The sequence below is a fragment of the Mandrillus leucophaeus genome, unplaced genomic scaffold, assembly GCF_000951045.1.
Source record: "Mandrillus leucophaeus isolate KB7577 unplaced genomic scaffold, Mleu.le_1.0 Scaffold762, whole genome shotgun sequence".
Classification (NCBI taxonomy): domain Eukaryota; kingdom Metazoa; phylum Chordata; class Mammalia; order Primates; family Cercopithecidae; genus Mandrillus; species Mandrillus leucophaeus.
This window is the reverse complement of record NW_012108275.1, coordinates 1-21,197: the sequence shown is the minus strand read 5'-3', so window position 1 is coordinate 21,197 and position 21,197 is coordinate 1.

Sequence of the window (21,197 nt, the reverse complement as noted above, 5' to 3'; positions counted from 1 at the left end):
CGTTTGCCTTATTTGAACGCAGTTTGAACGTTCAGCAGTCTTTAAGTGGTTGAAGTATGACCGCAGGGATTGGCCAACACTCAGTCATTGTTACAGGTGCGTACTATTAAGTTAGGTTTTCAATTTTGACTTACTATTAAGCTAGGTTACAGTTCATCCACAAGGACTCAATATAGAAGCACAGAGTCCTTCTCAGGCCATATTTAGTTTGCTTAACAAGTTTCCTCTTTTGGTCATTTTCTCAATTTTGAGAGATTGACCAAAATCTTAGTTATTGACATTACTATGACTGTCATAAATGTACTTATATGGTTTTGAAACCCACTGGGAAACAGTAGAACAGTGGGTTTTACAAGGAAGGAATAAAGACTGAATAGAGGGTACTTCCTTATGCTGGGACATCCTGTTTACAGGAGAAAAACAAAACCTGGTCTGTTCTAGGACCTATGTGTTTTCTTAAAGCCTTGGTTTGATTATGTCACATTTAGCACAAGTGACTCCACGTTATCTTGGTTTGGTTTGTTGGGGCCTAGTGCATGAGCTCAGTCCAAAATAATTGCCTCCGATAATTTTGTTTTTTAAAAATTCACCCTTTTTGGCCAGGTTCTCACTAGGTGTGAGTGTGACCAAAACTTAGGGCCTTAGCGCCACTCTCAGTTACCGTATTTTGGGTTTCCAGTGTCAGCACATCATTTGTAGGTTACAGTGTTCTCATGGTCGCACATTTCTTTCATCCTTTGTCATTCCAGTTGAAAAGAGACCATTTGACATTCTAGAGATGGTTGCATGTGAACACTCAAAATCTTTGAAAGAATACGGTGCACCTGGGAGACTATCATTACGACTATTGGGAGGATAATACTAACAGTTTGGAATATGCTCCTTACCCAGGGTCCCCATAAACAAAACCATGTCAAATAAAATAGATTAAAGAATGAGCTAGATGAAGAGTCTACTTGTTTGACCAAGTGGTCTTTTCATTAATTCCCTACAACTGAATTCTTATAATCTACATTTGGTATATTTCTCCAAAGGTCAAAAGTGTCAGTAGCTTCACAGGTACTTTTCTGTTTAGTCAATTCCATTATTTAGCATAACTTTCACAAGAGAATTTAAAGTCTGTTGTGTAAGGATAGCCTTTAATGTAGAATTTGCTGTAGAGCCTATTGTGAGGGTGACGTTTCTAATTATTGCCTATTTGATTGTAAACCATGGAAAAAGGACCTAACAAATGACATCCTTCTATAAGAGTGAAGGCCTCCTGCTAATGTTCTCTTTAATTCATGAGGAATTTTGACAGATTATGAGGCAATGTATGTACTACCAAAGTCTCTCGCCTACACTGGGCCTTCATCTTTTATCTATTAAAGTATTCGGTTATTCATGTATAAAGATGGCTGCAAAATCCTTCACAAACAAAAGTATACCCCATAAGTGCACATAATAGACTCCTTTTTCATTTTGATTGCTCATAGAGGCATAACAAGGAAAAAATATTCAAAGATAAGAGTCCATGATAGTAGAAGTCTTGATCAGTGATCTTGGGAAAAGCTGTTCACATCAGGGATGCCATCTTCTTCTGGGGAGAAACTTTCCTGGTTACTTTTACCTTAAGGGTTCCAATGGGTGCACACTTCCGGGACTGTGGAGGGTCCCTTGTCAGTTGTGAGATTATGAACCCAAGGCTCAAGGCGCCAAAGTTTTGCTGTAGTGTGGGTGGCAAGGACAATCTTTCTCTTATGTTCTTAGAAGATCCAAACTTCAGGCTCTAGATTATGAAGGGATTATCCTCAGTGAACCATAAAAAGCTCTCTTTACCTTGTGAAAATACACTATAGCATAATAATCTGCTGTTATAACATCAGTCCTCTTGCATGGGAAAGCTTTTATACACCCAGAAAACATGCATTGAAAATGACAATTGAATGAAATCCCTTTATAAATGTTTAAATGGACCATCAAGTAGCCAAATGTACCTGAACCTCTGATTGTCTTCCCAGGAATATGTAACCAAACATTGGTTTCAAACTATTTCGGCAATTTATAAGTCACCACATCAATGTATTCAATTTGGATTATTTTATCTTCGTCATGACGAGTCATGGAATGCAGAACCTTTAGTAACAAAAGCTTTAAGCACTCAGGAAGGACAAGGCGACTGTCTTGGTTCTTCATGGGTCCATGCTTAACCTTGGACTTATGTCCTCTTGAATATCAGTTGTTTCTCCAATGTAGGTGCATAGCACTGATAACTAATGGGTTATCAGAGGTAATTTGACTTAGATCATGGAGTTCATTCAAGTTGTATGTTTAAACAACTTTAGTATTGGCTGATTTAGCATGATAATCTAGAGCTTGATTTTGAAAGGTCTGTTAAATAGCAAAGGTTTAAAATGTTGGATACTACAAAATAGAATTTTAGGTTACCATAAGTCATTCATTTAGCTGAAACGATAACTCAAAAATTTTTTAAAGGAAAAATACTATTCTGATAGAGAGGAGACACAGCTTTCTAAATAGGACAGTGGAGATAGCAAGAAGCCAACTGACTCTGTCTCCTTTCTTTCCCTTCCCCCCCTTTTTCTTTTGTAGTTTACTTAAAAGGTAAACAAAAACCTTTCATTATCTTTTACTATTACATAAAAATTATTTTTGAAAGAGAAAACCAAATTTTATGTTTCCATTGCTGTATTTTTAATGATAAAGCTAGTTTTTTAATAACATTTTACAAGTCTATCAAGTTTACTTATAAGGTTTGACCATAAGGTAAGATTTTTATAAATCTTTTATAACCCTTTATATTTTTTTTTCAGAGCAGAACAATGTTCTAAGAAAACTCTGTTGTATTTTTATTCCAATGTCCAATTTATGGAAAAAAACTGAATAATGCCATTTTAACTTTAGCCAATAGGTCCGCACACATAATTTTTTACAATTAATTTTTTAAAAACCTTCTACAGCTTGTTCAAACCTTTAGCTTTATTTAATTTAAAACAATCCTTTAACCCTCTAACCTAGGCAAAAATTTACATTCCGATACCTTCTTATAATCTCTTACAAAAATACATTTTATTCTCCTTACATACCTTGTATGTAAACTTATTTTTTCAGCAGTCTCAATTGCATATTACAATGTTAACTCTTAGAGACTTTTACTTTTGGTGAAAACCTTGGTAATTAAGGGATTTTAATTAGGTACTAAGTGGGGAGCCTAGGACTCAGACAGAAGTTCACATAAGGTTTGACTCTTTTCATCATCTAACTCCACGTGTCCCAGGCCTTACCTAGCTGTAAAATAGGCGAGCTGTACAGTTAAGAGTCATAGTGGCATGCTATAAAGCATTTAGGAGGCCTAATCACCTTTATTTATTTTTATTTTATTTTATTTTTTATTTTTTTTGAGATGGAGTCTCACTCTGTTGCACAGGCTGGAGTGCGGTGGTGCCATGTCGGCTCACTGCAACCTCCGCCTCCTGGATTCAAGTGATTCTCCTGCCTCAGCCTCCTAACTAGCTGGGATTACAGGTGCGCAGCCACCATGCCTGGCTAATTTTTGTATTTTTAGTAGAGACGTGTTTCACCATGTTGGTCAGGCTGGTTTCAAACTCCTGACCTCGTGATCCACCCACCTCAGCCTCCCAAAGTGCTGGGATTATAGGCATGAGCCACTGCCCCCTGCCCTAATTACCTTTAAATTGTACATTTCTGGCATAAATTTATTTCCATAAATTCTTTCATGACTTAGACTATGTAAGACATGTTTAGACTTTCTGAGTGACTTGCCCTAAACATCCTTCTTTTTAAACAACCAGTCATTTTACTTTAGGACAAGAATTTACCATACAACATCCTTTCTTATACAAAATCTCTTTTCTTTATAACCTTCTTTGCATAGCTAAGGGGCATGGCTAATTCCATATATCCCCAGGCCTTATTTAGAATTTAATGTCTCCAAAACAAATTGAACAATTTTCAAAAGTCAAAGCAGTTTATGACCTTAAAGCATTTAGCAAACCTAATATCTGACCTGCATAATTTAGACAAAAATGTCTTCACTTTATCAATAATCTTTAAAGCTGTTTTTATTTTGCTTTCGAAACATTTGATTTAAGCGCTTATTTTTGTTTAAGTCAATTAATCGGAGCTCTTTTATAAACATTACACACAACACGTATATAATTACACAGACAGAAGATTACCACCGTAGTTATAAGATTTTTTATTTGCCAGTTTTTATGTTTCTTACCTGGTGATTGGCTTTCGGGTGGAGCCCTTGTAAGAACAGGGTCAGAAAGGGATTTCTGGTGCCTCTTATTTTTCCCAAGAAGTTCAGGCAGTTACAGCTTTAATATCCACTTTTAGACTTTTGACCATCGCACTCTTTAACAAAGTTCTTTTAAAAGTTTTTATTACCCGATTTTAGCCAGGCCAAATGTCTGGTATTTCTGGCTTTTGAACTGTACCAAAGGTAACCTCCCAGGTGCTCAGAGAAAGGAAAATGAGATAATACATGGAGAAGAGATTAGACAAGGCCATACAAATATTAAGCTAAAAACAACTTACTTCATAGGCAGAGGATTGAACCCACACAACCAGTATGAAAGAGCAAAGCCTTAGCTACTAAACTACAGCATGGGGCAATCTTCACTGCCCCTCCCAAGAGGAATCTAGAGTAGTTAATTTTGAGTTTGCAAAGGCTTTTAACTAATAATTTTTAAAGCTAACTATGACAGAAACCCTAAAATTCCTGTTCTCTGGAAGGTGGAGACCAAGAGAAAGTACTGCCACGTGGTTACAAGAAAGAGCTCCCAAGGACATAAAACAAAATGGAGATAAACAGTGATTTTTACCATTCATTCAACCATTTACACAGAGAGAGAGAGAGAAGCCGGAAGTCTAATTGATAAGAAATTCTTACCTTTTTGCCGGGATGCCAGGCTTCTGGGTACCCTTTCCCTGAGCACCTCCAGTGACTCAGCTTGCCACACCATTGCGCTGGGGCAAAGCCACATCATAAAGGAAAATTATCTTTTTTTGTCCTGGCCAGAGTAAAATATGTGTGACAAAAACATAGACATTAGCCACTCTGATTGGTACCCAATGTCAAACTGGCAAGCTCAAATTTGCCCCTAGTTGGGCTCCATCATTATTAATCCAACCTCTGACCAGGAGTTTCAACCTGTGGTCTCTGGGCAAGATGGACACCCTGAGTTAATAGAAACGTAAGAAAGGGACAGGGGAGAGAGAAAAGCATTGCCTGTGGCAGGGTGGGGAAGGCAAAATGATCAGGAAGGCCAGAGAAAGACCCACCTATTGGAGCGACACTGAAAAGTTCAGGCTGCTGCTTCTTGGTACCAAATGGATCTTTTCTGGCAGTTCCATCATCTCTCAAGTTTCCCCTTTTAGGGAGGAAAAAGCTCCCCATGTCCCACGATCCTGTACATGCCTAATCCTGTCACCCACAGCCATCAGCAAAGACTGCAAGGCAGTTTACGCTAAAGAGAATAGCAATTGACATACTGGAGTGCCAAACCCGTTCTTAGCCAAAAAGGACTTTATCAAGAGCCCTCATTTTTTAAAAGTACCTCAATGCATTGTTGTTCATTGGGAATGTTCCACTGTAAGGTATCTTTAGTAAGATTTTGCTGTTTCTGTAAGACTTTGCTGCCTCCCAGGCCTAAAGTATAAGCCAGAAGGAACTCAGTTTTCCAGAAGTTAAGGATCCCATTCTTACCTCAAATATTGGCTTTGTGCTCAGGTTCTCTTGATTAACTTAGCCATTGATTTTTTTTCTACCTAAGCATGCAAGAAAAATGAAACAAAGGGGTATAATGCAAAAATCCCTGTGGATGTTCAAAAGCCAAATTTTATAACCCCTCTAATATTACTGCTTACCATCAGTTCCTTTCTGACCTAGTCAGATGTAAGAGGCCTCTAACTTGATTCAAGTCAGTTAATTTCTGGATCAAATCCATTCCTGGACCCAGTCCAGTTTCTGTTGTGACTCCAAACCCAGTTTGGATCAGAAATTTGTTCAAAGAAACTCGGAGAGCTCAAAACACAAATCTGTGGAGCTCTGAAATCTGAGAGGGATCTTACTCACCATCCCCAGCTGCTCTGAGAGATGAATGGACACAAGTGGGTCCTGCAGGTACCTTGCGTGTTCCGTCAGTCTTCCTAGTGGTTGCTAGCAGCTCCACTTCAGATACCGCTTGACACCATCTGATAAAAGAAAAACTTAGGCCAAATTAAATTTAAAAGAGTTTAATTGAGCAATGAATGATTTGTGAATCGGGCAGCCCCCAGAATCACAGCAGACACAGAGACTCCAGAGGTGCCTTGTGGTCAGAACGAATTAATAGATAAAAAGGGGAAAGTGATGTACAGAAATCAGAAGTGAGGTATAGAAACAGTGAGATTGGTTAGAGCTGGGCATTTGCCTTATTTGAATGCAGTTTGAACATTCAGCAGTCTGTGAGTGGTTGAAGTATGGCCACTGGGATTGGCCAACACTCAGCCATTGTTACAGGTGCATACTATTAAGTAACATTTTCAATTTTGTCTGTAGTCATCCACAAGGACTTAAATATAGAAGTACAGAGCCCTTCTCAGGCCATATTTAATTTGTTTCAACATGGGTAATGAACTAAATGTACAAACCTCAACATGTGTAGACCCTTCAAACATAGAGTAAGAAACAGAAGATTTGTAGCACCATTCTATGTGTGTAAACTGAAACCAAGTATATACATAGCACTACTGAAAAGGTACATGCATTTTAAGAACATATCATGAACATATTAAATTGAGTCCTATGGAGTTGGGGAATGGGAGTGGAGATTGGAGATGAAGGGGAAATACACAAAATAAAATCAAACATGACAGGAACCTTGTATGGCTCAATGATGATGGTATTTTATGATGTAAGAATGATTAATTCAATTCTCTAGATTGTGAGTAAAGTAAAAAATATATAATTTTTTAAAAAATTAATAGCAAATTAGTTATGTGAAATGGTTTCTAATGCCTTTATAGGTTGTCTGCTTGCTGCTGAAGTTAGAGTTTAGTTTTAGCTTTAGTTGTGCTGCAGCTGGTTCACCCTAGCTGCTTTCTAACAGATTTGTCAGTCCAACTCAACTGAATTTCAGTTTTGTGAGTGATCACATTTCAGACACCAATCCCTTCTCAAGTGCTTGAAATACAGGCAAAATATTTATTTGAACTAGCTGATTAACAAATCTGTGAATTAAGAGATACACGAAAGGCAATGAACTGGAATGAAAAGTATTGGAAGAGAGAAACCTGCTCTACCATTTCTAAATCCTTGTCTCCCAAAATGCATGCATTCTAATTTGAAATAACAATGAAACTCTCACTCCCCAAAGTCATCGATCCAAAATATAGAAAAATAGGAATATACTGAAGTTTGGTTGCGTAAAAACAACTAGAATAAACTAGAACTAAATTCAAATGAAAACTAAACCAAAGTAAATCTTCAAATTTATCAATTAATATTTCATGAAAATCTTTAATATCTGCTAAAATAATTCCATCCAAAACAAATTAATATAAACATTATGAGCAGTTAAAAAGAAATAGGTAAATTGACAAACAAGGAGAACTTACTTGAAAATCCGGCTGATCATTTGGAGAATTCATCCTTAGTGAATTGACCTGGAGTGTAAACGACTAATCATTTCCTCTTCCCTCCTCAAGCTTGCCTTTGACATTCATCAGAACTGTGGGCATTTGGATCAAAACTCTAGAGGGTGAGATTGGGGGAGGGGCAGTGAGATTGACCTCAAATATGTTCATCTTCAAAGACAATCCCATCTACCATGTGGCAGAATTTCAATACATGCATCCCCATCTCCCTGAACCTGATTACAGGAAACCAAGCAGAAAAAATTAACCTTGGGCTGAATCCAGTTCACTTGCAGTGGCAGCCCAGGTGGCCTTTTTAAAGCACACATTTGATCATGCCACTCCCCAGCTTAAACCATTTCAAGGACTCGGGATCAAGTTCCAACAGCAGCTTGGGGCTTACAAGACCCTTCAAAATAAACCTGCCTCTGACCAAAAAAGGCATTGTATTGTACTTACAACTTTTCTGTATATTTGAGATTGTTTTACTTTTTTTTTTAAAGATTGATCAGTGGGCTCAGGTGATATTAGCCTGATCCATCCACTACACAGTTTCCTACTAACTTTTTACTTTGTGGTTTTTGGCATTTGTTGACAATGATTGCCCAAATCCATTATTTCATTAGAGATTCCAAAATGTTGACTTTCTAATTCAATTAGTTATTTCAATTTTATTAACTATAATACTTCTATAAAAAAGAATTTCTTCTTGTCAACTAGCTGGTTACCCTGAAATAAAATTTATACAGGAAAAGCAGGAAAAAAAGAAATTGATTCTGTCCCTTTATTTTCAAAGTAATGATTTGTTGCCCTAGGGAGTTACCAAAGACATTGGTTTTTGATTGCTTTGGATGAGCTTATAATTTTAATATAGTTAAAGTTTTCAGTCCATGGCAGTCATTATTCCTTTTGATGCTCAAATGTCTCATTTCAGGCCAATGTAAGCTCCTTCAAGATGAATCCAGTGTTCTTTTGTCACGACTTTATCAATCTTTGATTGTTTCCTTGCTTTGGGCTTAGATAGTTTAGGTTCATCTTGTACATTTCTTGCCCTAGATCTGAAATCAGTCATTTCTTTAGCAATCTTTGACTCTTTTTTAAGGGAGATTGGTATTTACAGGCTGCAATCTAAGAGCTAGAGGTGTTCCTTGCTACGGAGTCATCATTAATTTCAGGCTTTTCAGTGGGCAGAGGTAGGACATTTGCATCAAATGCTGAGTTCATGCTGGCATTTACAAGATTTACATAATTTCTTTAATTTTATCCTTTTTCCTATATATGGAAACCTTAGTTCCTAACCACCTTAATTATATATTTATCTTATACTTTACCGTACTTATACTATAGGTATACTATAATGGTCTTACAATACAATACTTCAATAAAACATTGACCATAGTTAAATATTTCTTTGTGGTTTTTATTTGTCCTTAGAATATGTCTCACTCGGGATGTATAGCCAAAATGTAGGTTTTATAATCTCCTGTTGGGGTGGCCAACTGTAAACCTGGATAGTTCCAGGCAAACCGGAAGGGTTGATCACCCTCCTTGATGTAATTCTCTACTCTTTGATTTAGCCACCAATTTGACATAGAGTCAGGTTCATTTGTTTCAGGTTGTTTTTGATGTTTTAGGAATTTTTAATGTAAAAAAAATCTAAAACATATACACCATTTCGAAGCCAAAACCATGTGATAAGCCACCTAAGTCACATTCAGAGAAGTCTAGTGTCTATCTCTATCTTCTTCACCTTATTCCCTCTCTCCCCCAGAGATATCACTTGCCTTAGTTTTTTTGTTTATATTCTACAACTATTTCTTTTTTGAAAAATACATACATATACTAATATCTACCTTTCTTACACAAAAGATAACATTTTAGAAACACTATTTCTATACACTTTTTTGTTTTGTTTTGTTTTTTGGGTTTTTGTTTTGTTTGTTTTGAGATAGAGTCTTGCTTTGTCACCCACGCTGGAGTGGAGTGGCGTGATCTCGGCTTACCGCAACCTCCACCTCCCGAGTTCAAGCTATTCTTCTGCCTCAGCCTTCCGAGTAGCTGGGACTACAGGCACCTGCCAACACGCCAGGCTAATTTTTTGTAGTTTTAGTAGAGATGGGGTTTCATCATATTGGCCAGGCTAGTCTCGAACTCCTGACCTTGTGATCTACCCACCTTGGCCTCCCAAAGTGCTGGGGTTACAGGAGTGAGCCACTGCACCTGGCCCCATACACTGTTGTTTAAAGGTTTCCCACATCAGCATTTACTCTATAACTGCAGTCATGTATCTAAATAATCACATCTGTCATCCTCAGAATGGCCTTAAACCTAAGACTCCAGAATTGAGGGAAACAATCCACCAGCAAGAGACAGAATTCATGAATAAACCAGCTTAACTGAGATAGAAAATTTCATGTTTTCTCTCCACACCATACCCCTGACATTACCTACTCCGTCCCAAATAGCTTTCAAAAATTGTTGCTGAGCTCAGACCCAGGGCCTTGAGAGATTGAATGTAATGACGGGTCTCCATCGGTGACAGGGATTGCTGTCCACTCCCAGCTGCTGAGGATGGGAAATTGCTGGTGAGATGAGGGCAGTGAGGGCCGCTCATTTAGCTCAGTGATATCATACCGGTGTGCAAAGTGCAATGCACATGGGCATCCCAGGCCTCTGGTGTAACAGGGCCTAGGAGAGGAGTCAGAGTGTTTGTGTCCTGCTGAGGGGGCTGTGTGAGACCCTACATGGGAACTCAGCCTGGTGCAGTGGCTCACACCTGTAATCCCAGCACTTTGGGAGGCCGAGGCGGGTGGATTACTTGAGGTCAGGAGTTCCAGACCAACCTGGCCAACATGGTAGAACCCCGTCTCCACCAAAAATACAAAAATTAGCCGGGTGGGGTGGTCTGCACCCATAATCCCAGCTACTCTGGGGGCTGAGGTGGGAGAATCACTTGAACGTGGGAGGCAGAGGTTGCAATGAGCCAAGATTGCACCACTGCACTCCAGCCTGGGCAACAGAGTTAATGAGAGTCCATCTCAAACAAAACAAAACAAAACAACAACAACAAATACATGTGAGGTGTTCCTATAATGTGTGCTCAGTAGTGTCACAGGAGGAAGATTTTGGGAGCTGCAAGAGGAGTCATTTATGAGATACAATGATTTCCTGGCATGTGAGAGAGGACCAGTCTCCTATTTGTTATTTGTGAAGAGCCAGGCTCATCTATTGGAAAATTGGCCTCAGCGCCCTGCAGACTGAGGACAGATTGCCTGTGGCTGCTAGTGTTCTAGACAGTGCTGCCAGATTTGTGGACCAAATTGATGGCTGTCTACCCACTACATTTAAAGCACAGCCCAAAGCTCCCCCCGCCCTTTCACACTTCCTTCCTTCCAGGGCCTGTTCTCTTCCCCTCCCCTTCTATTTGAGGAGGACACACTCTCTGAGTTCTTTCTGACTACGAAAGAAGGGCATCATCTTTTGAAGATCACCCTTTAAACACACTTTCACCAGTGGGGAAAGGAGATAGAGAAGCTCTAGCTAAATCAAGTAGAAAATTCAGATTGGTGTGGGGAGGTAGAAGAGCATAGTGTTTAGAAAGTCCCTGGAGACAGACTGCATGGGTTTGAATCCTGGTTCTATTACCTCCATAGGGATCTTGGACATATTATTCATCTTTTCTATACCTCAGTTTCTCACTTGCAAAATAGAAAAAACTGGGGCTCTACTTATCTCATAAAGTTGTTATGAGACTGTAGTGGGTTGGACTGTGGCTCCTGAAAAATACATCCACCAGAACCTCAAAAGATGATCTTCTTTGAAATTAGGCTCTTTGTAGATTATTTTATTCTATTTTCTTTCTTTTGCTTTCTTTTTTTCTTTTTCTTTTTTTTTTTGAGTTAGTGGGTTGCCCTCCTGCCCAGGCTGGAGTTCAGTGGTGCAATCACAGCCCCCTGCAACCTCAACCTCCTGGGCTGAAGTGATCCTCCAACCTCAGCTTCCCAAGTTGCTGGGAATATGGGCAAGCATCATATCACTCAGCTAATTTTTTATTTTTTTAAAGACAAGGCCTCACAATGTTGCCCAGGTCTTGAACTCCTGGGCTCAAGTGATCCTCCCACCTTGACCTCCCAAATGCAGACATTATTAAGTTAGACAACTTAAAATTAGATTATCTTGGATTTAGGCTGGGCCCTAAATACAGTGAATAGTGTTCTTCTAAGAAGAAGGAGGAGATTTGAGCCTCAGACCCAAGGAGAGGACAAAGTTAGAGACAGGAGTAATGCATCTACAAGCCAAGGAATACCAAGGATTGGCAACAACCACCCAAATCTAGGAAGAGGCAAGGATTATCTGTCTTTCTCTATTAGAACGTAAGCTCCAATGACAGCAGGCCTAGAAGGGGGCTTGCTGCCTAGTAGGTGCTCAGTAAAAGCACTGAGTGGGTGTAGAGAGGTGGGGTCAAAGAAGGATTCCCAGAAGAGAGATTGGAGAAGAATCTTCAAGGGAGATAAAAGGACATTCCAAAACAGAAAAAGGCATTCCAAGATATGCCCTAGAAAGTCCTTTGAGAGAAGTGCTACTAATGGCTACTGGACTGGCCAACCTGAGCCCAAAATAAGGTGGTTCAGAGGGTGATATCACTGCCTGAGGAGCCCTCTGTGCTCTCCACCAGAAGCCAATAACAGTCCCCAGCAGTTGCCTCTTCAAAGCCTAGGTCAGGAAGACGGAATAAGAACATGCAAATTGCTATTCCACTGGCAGTATTGCCTGCAAGCAATTTTTGAGACCACAGAATAGAAGTTTTCAAATAGATGGTTTCAAGTATCCACAGTGTAATGAGATCAAGACTCAGGACTGCCAGCATGTAGCCCAACAGGAAAAATATCATTTATGCCAGGCTCATGAATTCTATTTGCATAAAACTTATGAACCCGAAAACACACACTCCCGATGCAGTGAAAATCAAGACTTCGCCTTGTTTTTGTTTTCCCTGGATGGTGGCAGCCTATCAGGCAAATCAGCCTTCGTGGTAAGAGATTTCTCTAAAGCTGCAGGAAGCTACTTTTAATAGATTCCTAAATACATGACTGGCGGGGTGCGGTGGCTCACACCTGTAATCCCGGCACTTTTAGAGGCTGAGGTGGGCAGATCACCTGAGATCAGGAGTTCAAGAACAGCCTGGCCAACATGGCGACACCCTGTCTCTACTAAAAATACAAAAATTGGCCAGGTGTGGTGGCACGCACCTGTAGTCCCAGCTACTCGAGAGGCTGAGGCAGGAGAATTGCTTGAACCTGGAAGGAGGAGGTTGCAGTGAGCCGAGATCACACAGCACTCCAACCTGGGCAACGGAGTGAGACTCTGTCTTAAATAAGTAAATGAATAAATAAATGACTGAATTTATTCAGACATTTATTTTATTGTGTTATAGGAGATAAAGTCTTTCCACTTAAACTGTTTTACAGCCCTTAAATACCTGCACACTTATTGATGCACCCTCCATACCCCACCTGCATATCCACCTACCTAGGCACAAAACATGTATGCACACACATGCACCCTGTGCATCTGGGCATGTGCACATGTACAGAAGCCTGGCCATGGTACTACAAATTTTCTAAAGTACTCATTCTCCCTGACTGATCTATAAGCCCACAAGGGCATGGTTTGTTTAGAGGGAAAACACACCCGATGGGTAGGAGAACTGTTTTCATAGGTAAATTGGGGGAGTTGAATTATGTGAAGTTTGAAGTCCCTTCCAACATTTTCGCATTCTCAATTTCCATTTATTCCCTCCCTCCACGCTGCCTGACCTTACAACACAGCATCAAGTTTAGCAAAGAGCAGGTGCAGGATTTATTACGCAAGAGTCTTTCTGTGCCTTCGGGGGGCCTGAGCTTTTCTGCTGGAGCTCTTCAACCCTGGTTTTCATTGGTACCAGTTGCCACTGCATCATAGAGTTGAATAAATACCAATTGAATTAAAACCATGATTCAAATGCTTTGGATAATCCCCTTCATTAGTGTTTCTAGAGGCAACGCGCCATCAAAACCCCCTGGTTTGACTGACTAATGGGGAGAACTGGAGGCACCCAGCAATGAAGTCGGGCAATATTTCTGGACATCAGAGGTGGTTAGGATTATAGAAAACTGCATGACTCTGGCAGGGTGTGAGGGCGATGGAGAAGATGAGGACACACTGGGGCTTGTGAGAGAGGGACAGGAGCCAGGGAAGATGGTGTTAGAGCAGAGAGCAGCACGAGGACCTGAGCATGGGATCCTCCTGTTCCAGGGTTACAAATGTCCCCTGTCCCAGAATGGCAGCATAGTTTAAGAATCCCTAACCTGGCAGGTGATGGAGCAGGGGTTGCAGATTCGAAAGCTTACTAAGAAAAGTGGCATATTGTTTGAGACTTTGCTTCTTCTCAGTGTTGGGAAAAGAAGAGGAGTAAAAGGGACTGTGGAGAGAGCAGTCCAATTGTGGATTTTAATGCATAGGGACTCAGCATTGCAAGATCTGTAATTTAATGTGAAATTTGCACATTTGAAATAATAGCAGCTAAATCAAATTGAGAACAGCATGCATGCCAAACAAAATACCTCAGTGGGCTAGATTTGAACCTCCAGGGGGATTTATGCAAAAGGGCAAGTAAACAGAGACACTTATCAGTGGTGGAACCGAGAGCCTAGCCTGGGGAAAGCATGTGGGGACCCTCAGATAATCTGTGAAAGAAAGACAGGTCATAACACTCAAAATGCCTAAAAGCGATTAAGGCTAAGACTATTTGAAATCATGGAAAAAGCTTGGCTTCTTCAGGAAAATTATACTGTCAAGGTCCAGGGACACATGTCATCCTAGGATATATACGACTGTGGCGGAGACTGGTATACCATGAGCCACTCAGGGTAAAAAACAAAACAAAACAAGCCAAACAAACAAACAAAACTCCTTTCTTAGTAATGCATAAAGTTAAAGAGAAATTGCATCTAGGTTATACCAGAAGAAGGAAACGAGGTAAGAAAATGGTGAGAATAAATCACCTAATCAAAATATTGGGTTATAAAAAGAACTAGCCCACCTGTTTCAGGACTGCAAGAAACTGAGCAATGCTTTCAGGAGGCCAGGTTGAAAAACACAAACCTGTTTAGCCACAGCTTGATTCCATGCAATTCATGCTCCAAGATTCTGTCTCACTGTGGTTAAAAACTAGTGTTTTTTAAATGGTGGGCTGACAATATTGCATTATTGTAGATGTGGAAGGAATAATATAAATGAAGTAGCATTGGAGAATCAATATTTTTGGAACACCACCATGTGCCAGACCCTGTATGGGTGACTCACGTATGACAACCACTTTTACTACTCACATCATTCTTATGAGGTAGGTACTTCTTTTCATTCCTGTTCTGCAAATGAGGAAATGAAGACACACGTTGGTAACATGACTTACCTAATGTCAGAGCTCTAATAATAAGTTAAAGAACTGGGATTTAAACCAGTTAAATATAATAATGATAATAGCTGTAAACAATTCTATCTTTGTGTGACCTCTGAGCTCTGATTTCCATTATTAACTCCAGGCTGTCTTTAGAGGATTGTGAAGATTAAATGAGATAGTGCCTGTAAGTACTTAACACTGACTTGCCCAGTCAATGAGATTAATAGTTGTTATTAATAATAGTAACTGGATCCAGTATTCAGAAGGCTCTAGTGGGAGGAAATATAGGGAAAAATTGCAATGGATTGAGAAGTGACTGGGAGGTAGGAAGAGGTAACAGGTATAGACTTCCCTTTGCAAAAGCTTTGGGTTTGAAGTTTGTTTTTAAGAAAGCTTATTTACCATGACTGCTATGGACTGAATTGTGTCTACCTGCCTTCTCCCAACCACCAATTGTTTGAAGCCCTCATCCCCAGTGTGATGGGTATTAGAAGGCAGGGCTTTTGGGAGGTGATGAGGATGGAGCCTTTGGAATTGAATTAGTGCCCTAATAAGAACAGACTCTGGAGAGCTCTCTCACGCGCTCTCTCTCTCTCTCTCTCTCTCTCTCTCTCTGCCATGTGAAGATATAATGAGAAGGCAATTATCTGCAAGCTAGGATGTGGGCCCTCACCAGATACCAAATCTGTTGGCACCTTGACGTTGGACTTCCCAGCCTCCAGAACTGTGAGAAATAAATGTCTGTGTTTAAGCCGCTCATTCTATGGTATTTTGTTATAGCAGCTTGAGCTAAGACAGTGGCTGCAAATGGAAGAGGAAAGTCTGATGGTGACAATGGTAAGGGGTTTCAGGTGAGTGAAGACCAACCCCTGGGCCACGGAGGGAGGGTATCCAGAGCCCAGATGAGAAATTCAGCCCTGGAAAGGGGTAACGACAATTGTTCCCTGAAAGAGAGGAAAGAAGAGAAGAATGGATGGAAAACACTGGGAGTGTTTGATGTAGAAGGAAGAAAATTAAGGGACTGTGAATTTGACCTAATCCAAATGGAAGGGAGAAAATTTTGCTGATGAAAATGGAAGGTGAGGTGCTGAGGGTAGAGGAAACTAGGAAAAGGGGGCCTGGCCTCCATGGGGGTTCAGGACCAGGAAAAGCATGCACTCCAGATCTTCTGACACAGCTTTGACTTCTCTCCTATTGTCCCGCATACTACATGCATAGGCACTGGCTACTTATACCCATTTTGGGATCTGAACAAACTAGTTCTACCAGAGCTGACTGATGCCATCTTGGAGTCCTGGTCCTTTTCACTTCTTAATGCTTCTGGTAGACTAGTTTGTATTTAGGATCAGAATTGATAAATGCCAATAGCAAATTTAGTGGTCTTCTCTAAATCCTCTAGGTATCAGTAACGCAGCTCCCACCCACCCCATTCTATGAATGAGAGATAAGTGCTGGATATTAGAAGGCCTATTGGTCTAAAAGACAGAAGGTTTGGGTCCAGACTCCTCCACTTACTAGCTGTATGACTAAGGGCAAGCCAACTAACCTGTCTGAGCCACAGTGTTTTTTAATTATAAATTTAAAATGCATGTATCAGTTCCACCAAGACATCTGGTCCCAGGAAGCATTAGTGTCTCCTTCATCATTTCCCATAGACATGCTATTATCTTTCTTGGAGGATTCATCTCAGGAATGAATTGGCGTTGTTCAGATAGGTGAAAATAGGGCTCTGTTTTGGGGATGGGAGTGAGGGGAAGGAACCTAACTCAACAATCCATCAAAGCCTCACACTGGAAAAAGGCCATTTCATTGAGCCATCTTCCTTTCCTTTAAAGCTAATAGAAGGACCATTTCTTCCATAAACTTAGTACTTTTTTGTGTCATTTCCAAACCACTGATACCCTTTCTAAATTGATACTCATTTTATGTTTGAGCAAGTTTTTAAACTAAGGTTCAATGCATGGCATAGACTTGGAGAACTGGATTATTCACAGAAAAATCAGTGAAGCTGGTGATATATCATGAAATAGAGGTATTTTTTATGCTCAAAGATATAGCAAAATTCGGGATAATTTCATATGTACTTGAATCAGTGATTATTTTTTGCATTGAGCGTATAGTGCTAAATGAGAATATAGATAAATATTTAAATATTCCCGTGTCCTCAACCCTCCTAGTGGGAATTGAAAAAAAAAAAAAAACTGGCAGGATAAAGTTATTGTACTACTATTGCATAGTTCTTTTCTCCCAAGAAATTCTAAGAGTTATGCTAATAATGCAACTTGTCCTGGACAAGGTGAAGTGATACCCAAAGTGTCTCAATTTAATAAATGGGAAAACTGAGGCCAGAAGAGGTATATGCCCAGCTTGTCAAATATGCACAGAAAAGCCATACTGTAGGTTCAGATTTTCTGACTTCCATCCTGTAGCTTCTGTTTTGTTTATTCATTCACACTCACATCATTCATTCACTTATTACTCCTTCAGTTGATACAATGGACATAGCAGCAAAAGGAGCTATAAAGAATACCAAAGAAATAGAAAATAATTCTTGGAGTTAAGGATCATAATCTAGCTGAAGAGATAAAACCAACACAGCAAAAACAAAACACAACAAAGCAAAGCTAAAATGACAATGTGCCTGGTACTCTGGTTGGAAAAGTACTTTAAAAATTCAAAGAGTCCAGTACAGTGTGAAGCCTGCCTGTTAAGGTTTCGCAAAGAGGGCGGAACTTGATGTCAGAAGTGACAACAGTTTTCTTGCCATGGGAGTGGCAAGGTGAGGATGGTGACAGGGTAAGTCTTTTCAAAGAGAAAGTTATGGTCTGAATATCTGTGCCCCCTATGATTCATATGTTGAAATCCTAACCCCAGGCACTGATATTAGGAGGTGGGGCCTTTGGGAGGTGATTAGGTTATGGGAGATTAGTGACCTTATAAAAGAGACCCCAGGCCAGCCACAGTGACTCACGCCTTTAATCCCAGCACTTTGGGAGGCTGAGGTGGGCAGATCACCTGATGTCTGGAGTTCGAGACCAGCCTGGCCAACATGGTGAAACCCTGTCTCTACTAAAAATACAAAAATTAACCAGGCGTGGTGGTACATACCTGTAATCCCAGGTTCCCAAGGGGCTGAGGCAGGAGAATAGCTTGAACCCAGGAGGTGGAGGTTGCAGTGAGCCGAGATTGTGCCACTACACTCCAGCCTGGGTGACAGAGCAAGACTCTGTCTCATGAAAAAATAAAAATAAAAGAGAGAGACCCCAGACAGATCCTTCATTCCTCCTGCCACACATGAGCTTACAAGGAGAAAATACCTGTTTATGGGGAATAGGCTCTCACCAGACACTGAATCCTCTGGCTCCTTGATATTGAACTTCCCAGTCTCTAGAACTTTGAGAAGTAAATTTCTGTAGTTTATAAGCCACACAATCTATGGTATTTTATTATAGCATTCTGAATGGACTAGACAGAGGAAACGCATAAGCAAAATAGTAGGAAGGCAGAAATGAATATAGTTTATTTAAAAAAATAGTGGGGTTGTTTTGAAATGAACTTTTCTTTTGGAAAAGAAGAAGGTGAAAGGAAGGAAAAAAAGCCAAAAGAAGAAAAGAAACCCTACAAGGGGAAAGGAGCTGAGGATCTGTTGCATATGCAATGGATTGGCATTCAGAATCTATTCCCCTTGCCCCTGGTATATGTATGTACTGCAGAAGCTAGATAGCAAAAAAAGACATTTCCCAGCCCCCTTGAAGTAGGGATTGTGCATGTTAATTAGGTTCCACCAGTCAGGCCAGCTTCCAGGCACATAACCTGTGTTGCATAGACCCCTTGCTATCTAGATGTGTATAAGAGGATTGTGCATGTTAATTAGGTTCCACCAGTCAGGCCAGCTTCCAGGCACATAACCTGTGTTGCATAGACCCCTTGCTCAGAAGGGCCCCAGGTTTGTTTTAATGCTCTGCTGCTGCGGTCTTGAAATCCTGAATAATTTTAGCTTTGAATTCATGTTTTGTAAGTGAAGTCCAATGGAACAATGGAGCATGAGCAGAGGGAATATATGCAAGATGGGTGTCCACTGTGGTCCCTGCTGCCCCATTCCCATGCAGCTTCAGGGGTGCCCCCGAGCACAGAATGTGGTGGACCTAAGATGCAAGAGAGTTCAGCCAGGCTCAAAACGAGCACAGAGTAAGTGTATCAGAGAAACAACTGAGTCCGCAGGCTGCTAAGGGCGTGAGAGGCCACGCTCTCCATTTGAGACAGTATTTACACAAAAAGGTGAAGGTATTCTAAGAAACGTGAACCACTGAGTTACCCTTATCATATGTTTTCCTACTTGTGTATTTCTTATCTCTCTGTATTAGGCAACCACTTACACTGAAAATAAAGACATAGAAGGAAAGCAAAAGATGGGGCAACACGTAATTCCTTTCCTTTTCTGTCTTTCCTTATTCATAAGCAAAGCCAAAGGTAGAGAACATTAATGGACTGTCAGCATATCAAGAAATAAAATACAAACAGTTGAGTTTGTTTTATGCAGTGTTTTCGCTGTTCTGGTAAGAACAGAATATCTAAGTACGTGTACAAGCTACCAGGTACAAACTGTGTGCTTTTGGTGATTCTACATATAAGTGAAATGCTATTATATTTGCTTCTGCAACTGGTATTGTACAATGTAAAAATGAATGTTAAAAGTCATACTAATAATTTTAATGTTTAATTTTTCCTTACTTAGAAAGACATTAATACTAAGTAAAAAACACCATGACAAGAGAAATACCACAGAAAAAAGGAAAAAGCTTTCTATTTTAGTACCTTTAGTGGCACTTTTTTCCTCCTTTGTGAGCAAGATGCCCCACATATTATGTAGCAAACCCTGTTCACAAGTTTGTTTCCCATGTGTGAGATCTGGAGGGCAACAATGGTGTGGGCACGACCTTTCTTTCTACCCACTACCTGCATCAAGGTCATTGCCACTGCCTGAGGCCAGCCATATTTCATGTTTTAAGACACTTTCATCACAAGATGAAAACAACGTGAATCCCAAAGTAATGTTTAAATTAATTTTGGGGTTCTTTTACTTATCCTAAAACTAATTCAGGGTTTTGAGAATAATATCATTTTTAAACTCATTTTAATTTTTATTGCAGTAATATTTTTGTGTAATTTAACATTTCAAATAGCATATGATTTTTTAAATTTAGATACAATTCGCAAACCCTAAAATTCAGCTTTTCAAAGTATACAATTTAGTAGTTTTTAGTATACTCACAAAGTGATGCAACCATCACCACCATTCTAATTACAAATATTTTCATCATCCCAAAAAAGAAACCGTGTACCTTATTGGCAGTCACACCCCATTTCCCCTCTCCCAAACTCCTGTCAATTACTAATCTATTTTCTCTCTCTGTGGATTTGTTTATTCTGAATATTTTATACAAATGGAATCAAACGATATGAGATCTTTTGTGTCTCGCTTCTTTCACTTAGCACAATGTTTTCAAGGTTTATTCTTGCTCTAACAAGTATCAATACATCATTCATTTTTAGGGTTAATACTCCATTGTATAGATATGCCACATTTTGTTTATCCATTCATCCACTGAAGTATATAAAGTTTTGTGTTTTGTGATTTTGTGGCTTTTGTTTGTTTGTTTCTTGAGACAAGGTCTCATTCTGTTACCCTGGTTGGAGAGCAGTGGTGCAATCATGGTTCACTGCAGCCTCCACTCCCCAGGTCAGGCCATTCTCCTACTTTAGTCTTCAGAGTAGCGAGGACTAAAGTCACACACTATCAGTCTTAGCTAATTTAAAAAAATTTTTTTGTAGAGACAGAATCCTGCTAAGTTGCCCAGGTTGGTCTCAAACCCCTGGGCTCAAGTGATCTCCCCGACCCCTACCCTACTTCAGACTCCCAAGGTGCTAGGATTATAAGCATGAGCCACCGTGCCTGGCCTGCAGTCCATCAGGTTTTAAGGAAATAAGAGTAGTTGGCCAGGTGCAGTGGCTCACGTCTATAATCCCAGCACTTTGGGAGGCCAAGGCAGGTGGATTACCTGAGGTCAAGAGTTCAAGACCAGCCTGGCCAACATGGCGAAACCCTGTCTCT